Genomic DNA, 8,189 nt, shown 5'->3' with positions numbered 1-8,189 from the left:
AATTCCCAAATATGTAACAGAAGGGAATTCAGCTGTAGTGAAAATATGCAGCAAAGGACAGTCACTTTATACACTAATAAATATTGCAAAAGTCCTATCTTTTGGGATAAACCCTTCACCAAAGTCTTCTGGCTCTGATGAGTAGCTTGAAAAAAGATGGCTGAGTAATTACTGAAAATGTTGCAGTTCTTAATAATACTATGATTGCTTTATGAGCTAGTGATACTACATAATGGTTTCAACGGACTTTCTGAATGCTGACTGTTGACAAAGTTCCTGTTGCCATTTGGATGCTGAATAAACAGATCACCAGGCCTCATAACATACATAAATACATGTAGGTACAAATACACACACACAAACAAACACACACACCACAGACAGAAATTTATCAGTTTTAAATCTGTCCTTTCTTTGAGAAATTGTTGCCCTAGGCACACACTACTGCATTTTAAAGTGCTCCTGTTACTTAACGGTAGCCATAAAATTCCCAAATTGAGTGAGGTAACCCAGACCCAGAAAGACAATTATCACATGTACTTACTCAGAAGTGGCTTTGAAACATAAACCAAAGAAAACCAATCCACAAACCAAGAACCCAGAGAACCTAGACAACAATGAGGACCCTACAAAAGGCATATATAGATTTAATCTATGTTGGAAGAAGAAAAAGACATCTCCTGAGTAAATTGGGAGCATTGGGACCTTGGGAGAGGGTTGAAGGGGAAGGGAGAGGCAGGAAAGGGGGCATAGAAAAATGCAGAGCTCAACAAAAATCAATTAATTAAATTTCCCAAATTTCAAAATCCTTGATTATTTTTGTGACTTTAGAAAATTCCTGAGTGTTAAATTTTGCAACAACAGAATAAGCCTTTCTGCTGACACAGTAATTCAAACTAGACCAAATCAGAAGAAATCCAGGTTTAATGGATGCCAACACTCCTGGTTGGCCCCTGGTAAATCATGGAGGAGGGGAAAGGTAAACCAGAACAACCATGGGAGATGGATAGGGGAAATCACTTGTTCATTTTCTGGGGGGCATTTTAAATAGCTTGTAAGAGTAGTCTTCATCATCACTGGGGAGTGGTCATCATTTTATGGACTTTCTTGGAGGTGGAATTTAGACCTAGGCAATTCTCAGTGAATGAGGCTTTGACTTGGAGCTTTCCACCAAACATTCCAAAATTGATGCCAGGGGGCTGAGTGAAGTCCCCAGCTAACCATTCCAGACTAATTATATAAAGGGATGTTATGGAACTGAGGTGATTCTTCCAAGCAAACATTTCTGTCTCTTTGGATTAAGGGGTGCTGGCTGAAGTCTGGCTACTTCATGTGGGCACAAAGCAACATGGGAAAGGGAAGAGCTGGAAGTTGGTGGGAACACACTCAGCAAGAGGTGTGTCTGGAGAGGCATCCTGTTTACTGCAATCCTGGAGACCTCAGGCAGCTGTTTTTTGAGAGAGATGAGAAGGCAGGTGGTTAGGAGAAAAATGTATTTTTATTGTTGACCCCATGAATGGGGCTATCCATAGGAAGGGTCATTAACTGTCACAAGCAATGGGACAGAGAAGTGTCCTGATTGTACAGGTAAGGCTCAGGTAAATAAGTGAGACATGAAAGTAGATATGCCCTATTCAAAATCAGATTTTAGTTGGTTGGTGTCCCTTTGAGTCAGGAGAGTTGGTAACAGTGATTAAATCCCAGTAGCTGGTACAAGTGTTGGCATTGTTTGGAGGGCCTTTGTAAGTTGGTCTTGGCCCAGACAGCAGGAGTGACCTATAAAATAGGCTTGAAATAGATTGGGTTAAAAATAGATTTTAGAGACTGTTAGTTTTTTACCAGACCAGATTTCTTGATAAAGCAGAAGAACTTTTTCAGGAACCTGCAGGTATTTGTAAGACAAATGGGACAGGAGTGTTTTAGAAGACAAAGGGATTTAGGAACTCTGGATCTTTGAATATATACCAGAAAACTGTTAATCCTGGATTATGAAGCCTGTGAAAGATGCACACCTATCTGTATTTTAGCAGGAAACATAACAAACGAAGTAATGAGCTACCAGTACCTTGAGTCATCAAATGCCATTAGACAGTTCTAACAGGGACAAATGAGCATAAATGAGACGTCTTTTTTAGCTATGAAGGCAATCTTAGGTCACCCTGTAGTCTTTCGAGAACACCAGCCTTAGAAACCGTGCTTCTCATTAGCTGCTGAGTCCAGGAGGAATGAAGATTTTCCTGTGGGGAGAAGGATTTAGTCTACCTGTCTTGGCAGGATGAAAAGATAAATCCCTGGGGTTGCATTCAGAAAGCTGATGAGGTATAAGGCTGCTTTTTGCTGTGTGGGTGGCTTTGCCATACCTAAAGGCAAGCCTTGGGGCAGAAGGTCTTTTGTAACCATGCATCTTCTTGGAGAAACTATAGGATGCTGCAGGATCAGGTATATCTCTGTGTTAGAAGCTCTTTTGTTAGATGCCATACTCTCAGATCTGTAAAGGCGCTAGAATTGGGTACCATTACCTGTTGATTATAGTCAAATTACAGTTATATGTTAAATATAGACATTTATTTTACCCAATTAGTTACAGCTTACCAATGCTAGTAAATGTAATAATATTAAAAGGAATATTTTATTAAGTTAAAGAATTTTGGAGGCACAATGTCTCCTTGATAAGTCTAGCTCATTTTAGTATGATAGATGGGGCATGGGCCTGAGGTCAAAATGGTAGTTATCCACATATTTGTGTCCTTTTAGAGCTGTTGTAATCTGGAGTTATAAGTTTTACATATCTTAAAACATATACATATATACACAGAGAAATAAGACAAGCACACTATAGAAACAAACATAGTGCAAACATTGACATAAAAGCATACTACGGCCACATTATTTTAACAGACAAAACTTTTTAGGAACCTGTGTCAGCTGTACAACTTAAAAATCCTGGCATAGGCAGGTGGCAGATGCCAGGAAAGCACACAGGTGGTCCCATTAAAGAATAGATTAGCAGAAGCTGCAAGAGAAAGCAGAAACTTAAGGAATACCCATACAGTTTTAGAGTGGAAGGACAGGGAAAAGCATTCATTGTAGAGAGTCCCAGCATGAGGCAAACAGCAAACAGCTAGAGCAACAGATAGGGGATCAGGAAAAGTGAGACGGAGGAGTACAGTATCCAGAAACCATGGGCATATGGGGCCTTTTTTGTTTTATATTAGTTGCTAAATAGCCCTCAATTTAAAATGATTTTACTAATAGGAAGCCCAAGGGCAGTAGAGGATCTGGTTTCGAATTGCAATTGTTTATTTTAACAGGTTCATGCCAAGTCTTAGGCACTGTGATAATACTCTTGAATCAAAAATAGAGGGACATAAGAAATGCATGGGCAGACATCTACATCCCACACAATTCCACCTTAGCAATGACTGCCTTGCCCCTTGTGGGGTTAGGGACTTGGCATAGACCATGATTTCCACAGATAACCAAACAAGCGAATGGGCCCTGGGCCCTATGTACACGTACATGAAAAGGGGGAACTCACCCAGACAAAGCTGATCTTAGGCTGGTGGAGAGCATGGGAGAAAAGGGCATATTCCAACCTGCAACCCTAGGGCAGTAGGAAAAACAGCATATCTTAGTGGGACCTTCAAATGTTAAGATTTTCTTCAGCCCTATAAGCTTCTCCATCAACGAAATAATCCAAATTAGACCAAATCACACCAAATTAGAAAAAAAAAACAGGATTAATGGGCATTAGTGCTTCCAGGCATGCCCCCCTAAAAGGGTAGACAACATGTTTGTTCTCTGGGGGGTCAGTTTAAATAACCTGTGGGTGTGGTATTGACCCTCCCTGGGTAGTCTTCACCATTTTTGTGCTTTCTTGGCAGTGGAGTTTGGATTGAAGCAATTCCCAGGGAAGGGGGCTTTGACATGGAACTTTCCACTCAATGGTCTAAAATCAGTACCAGGAGGCTAGGGTGAAGCCCCCAATCAAACATTTCAGACTCTTTGTACAAAGGAGTGTTGGGGAGCTAAGGTGATGATTCTAACCAAACATTCCAGATTCTTTGGATAAAAGGGTATTACTTTTCCTGCTGACATGGGGTGACATGCGAGAGAGAAGAGCTGGGGGTTTGAGGACTCATGCTCAGTGAGAGGTTTGTCTGGAGAGGTATCTAGTTTTCTGCCATCCTGGAGACTGGGACCTCAGGCAGCAGTTTCTTGAGGGAGATGAGAATGTTGGTGGCAATGATAAAATTCCAGGAACTGATGAAGGTGTTGGTGTTGTCTGGACTATGGAGGTTGAACTGAGGCAACTCCCAACAGAGGGGATTTTGACAAGAAACTTTTCACTCAACATTCCAAAATGTATGCCAGGAGACTGGGGTGAAGCTCCCAACTAAACAATAAGATGTAGGTAAATGTCCTCTGAATTTTAGATTTAGCCAGTGCATGAAGTCATACTAGGATTAGTTTAAAGAGAATCGACTGTTTCTGAAACTTAGAAGTTGCTGACTGGAGATAATATTATTGGTTGAAACACTGTTAATACAAAATAGGCCAAGTTATCAAAAAATTAATTTGATATTCAGTTAAAATATAGTTACTAGAAGAGAATTGTTTCCCATACAATGTTGTGTTGTAAAAACAATTCATAAGTCCCAATAGAAATTCCTGACTGATAAGAACTGCCTATCAGAATCATGTATAAAAAGCAATGGAAACCAAAATGGAAAGAGGTTTTTATTAGTAACATATACAAAAATATTTGGAAGCAAATGAAGCTCCATCTTGACTTCATGCATTTCTGTTGCCAGATTTACAGTTAATTTAAGCAATAATATAAGGATTTACTGCTTATAATTCATATATACAATAACAAAACACACACACACTCATATATATATATATATATATATATATATATACATCCATTATAAGAAGAGCAAAGTAAAAATGATTTTTAAATTCTAAAAAGCCTAGAAAACTTTATCAGTCAAGCATCAACAGTGAACATCTGCCTGGACCACATAAGTCTTTGAACACATAAAAATTTTATCAATTTATTACTACTAAATTAATTAATTTATCCTCCTCTGCTTTTTCAAAATTATATGATAATGATACATTGTAGAGAGTGCACTCCTCAACCAAAAGTTTGTTTGTGATTGGCTTTAGCTGCCTCATACTATTTTGAATTGTACTGATACACTCTGCAGAAGATTATTCTATAGCATGTGTCCCACTTTCGTATAAAATTAACAATATTGAGTATCCTCAACAAAGACAACATTGTGGTGCAGGTCCCACAATTATTCTTTTTAACTGGTTCATAACATGCTGTGCTTTATTGAGACACAATCATCAGAAGATTACTCTATAAACCAAGATATGTCACAGTTTTTCTAGCCATCTTATAACATGTTTTCTTAGATTAGAAGCAGTTGATGCAAGGCAACCTTAGAGCATAAGACTTGCAGCAACTGGTTTTACCTGACACGTGGTGTGCTACATTATATTATAACAAGCATTGATTTAACACAGAAGAAAAAGAAAAACTGAAATATTTATTTTTTAAATTATTTAAAGCTCTACACATTGGTAGTTAGTTTGTGAGGAACTATTTTCCACATTCTTATTTTTTATATTATATATGTTTACAATATATATTTAAATATATTTACTATTATATACTTATATATATATTTAAAAAACAAACTTTCTTTTTTTTAATTTTGCATACCAATTACAATTCCCACTCTCATATCTCCTCCCTTTTCCTCCACCTACGCTCTAAAACCACTCCTCAAAGTGGTAAGGCATATTACTTTGGGGAAGATCCAAGGTTTACCATACTATATCTATCCAAAGAGAATGGGTTCTCAAAAAGATAGTACAAACAGCAGGGATAAATCCTGGTGCTACTGCCAGTGAGCTTTTGGTAGGATTGCCATTTTCTTTATGTAGATTCTAACTATCCAAGAGCATGGGAGATCTTTCCATTTTTTTGTGCCTTCTTTAATTTCTTTCATGAAAGACTTATAGTTTTTTTTTTCTCAAACAAGTTTTTTACTTCTTTTCTTAGTGTTACCCCAACAGATTTAAAAATATTTGTGACTATTGTGAGTGGTTGTGTTTCTCTGATTTCTTTCTCAGCTTCTGCCTCAGTTGTATATAGGAGGGCTACCAATTTTTCTGAGTTGATCTTGTATCCTTCTACATTACTGAAGGTATTTATCAGGTAGAGATTTTAGGGTCACATATGAATACTATTATATATTTGTAAATAATCTGTTTAACTTCTTTCTTTTCAATTTGAATGCTCATGATCTCTTTTCTTGTTTTACTGTTCTACCCATAACCTCCAGAACTATGTTAAGTAGATATGAAGAGCGTGAACAGCCTTGCCTTGTTCCTGATTTTAGTGGAATCATTTTTAAGTTTCTTTTCATTTAATGTGATGTTGACTGTTGCCTGGCCATAGATTGCTTTTATTGTGTTTTGATAGGTTTATTGTATGCCGATCTCTCGAAGACCTTTATCATGAAGGTGTGTTGGATGTTGTCAAATGTTTTTCTGTATCTAATGAGATGATCATGTGTTTTTTTCTTTTAATTTATTTCTATGGTGGATTTTATTGATAGATTTTCTTACATTGAGCCATTTCTACTCAATAACATTCACTGTGATGAAGCCATCTTTATCATAGTAGATGATTCTTTAGATGTGTTCTTGGATTCGGTTTGTCAATATTTTATTGAGTATTTTTGCATCTATGTTCATGAGTGAGATTGGACTATATTCTCTTTTTTGTTGTTGTTGTTAAGTCTTTGAATTGTCTCCGTATCAACGATACTGTAGACTCATAGAAAAAGTTTGGCAATGTTTTTTCAGTTTCTATTATGTGGAACACTTTGAGGAAATCAAAACATAGTAATATACTTCATCCATATTCTGTATATTTTTCCTCTTACATGGCTTACGTTTTAATCCTTTAATGTATTACTGCCTGTACTCTGTCTCTTTAAAGATTTTGTTTTTTAAACCTTTTACAATTTTTATAATTGTTTATATATTTTCTTTCTCTCTCCCAAGCCTATGTACATTTTTTGAACACACTGTTTTTCGTTTAGGTCTCTTTTATGATTGAATCTGTCCAATTGTGTATCTGTATCCCTTTTTGTCTAGGAGTGCATTTTAAAATGCTAAGCAATACAGCTAGGACTAAGGCTGTTTTTACTTTTGACTATGCCCAGTCTAACATGGTGGAGGTCTTCTTAGTGCCAGTCCTTTGCGCCATGGCCACAGCCCTATTTTTGGCACACAGTGGGTTTATATTGCCATTAAGCAGTTTGTGGTACTCTGTTCACAAACCCCATTTAAATGCTCAGTGTCCTGAAAGAGCCAGAGCTGTCTGGGCAACTAGAACAAACAAGAAAGCCTTTTTAAAAAAACTATACAGATTTTGTTGTTAACTCTGGATCAGGAAGACCTCTGTTAAAGAAGACATAGCGCTCCTACTCGATGCCAGTAAACAGCCTATCTGAAAAAAAAATGTTGACTATCAAGAAGCTACATTAAACTCTAAGCGTGTGTGTATGTGTTTGGAATTTCTTCTCAAACTCTCTCAAGTTTTATGAGGATGCAGTTGCCCCATGATGCATGCCAATTTGTAAGCGGAGACAGCATGTTCTTTTTCTGACCACCCAGACCCAAAATAATCATACAGAAACTGTATTAATTATAAAACTCTTTAGCCAACAGCTTAAGTGTATTGCCATCAAGCTCTTACAGCTTAAATTAACCCATTTTTTAAATTTTATATTTTACCATGAGTCTCGTCATTTACTGGATACATTTTTTGGGTGTTTGTCTCCTGCAGTGGCTACATGATATCATTCTCACTCTACCTACTCTCTCTCTCTCTCTCTCCCTCTCTCAATCTCTCTCTCTCTCTCTCTCTCTCTCTCTCTCTCTATATATATATATATATATATATATATGTGTGTGTGTGTGTGTGTGTGTGTGTGTGTGTGTGTGTGTGTATCTTTTAACCTGTTCTTTTAGAGACCGAAGAAGCTTCTTTTATTAACCATTGTTAAAAAAACATGTTTTCAGCACACAGAGGGAAATGCCACATCAGAGTATAGGTATTAGCTTTTCTTTAAAGTTCTCGTAGAATTCTGCACTGA

Source organism: Myodes glareolus, chromosome 5 (genome assembly GCF_982192425.1).
Source record: "Myodes glareolus chromosome 5, mMyoGla1.1, whole genome shotgun sequence".
NCBI lineage: Eukaryota > Metazoa > Chordata > Mammalia > Rodentia > Cricetidae > Myodes > Myodes glareolus.
The sequence above is the reverse complement of the archived record's forward strand: the minus strand, read 5'-3'. Positions refer to the sequence as shown.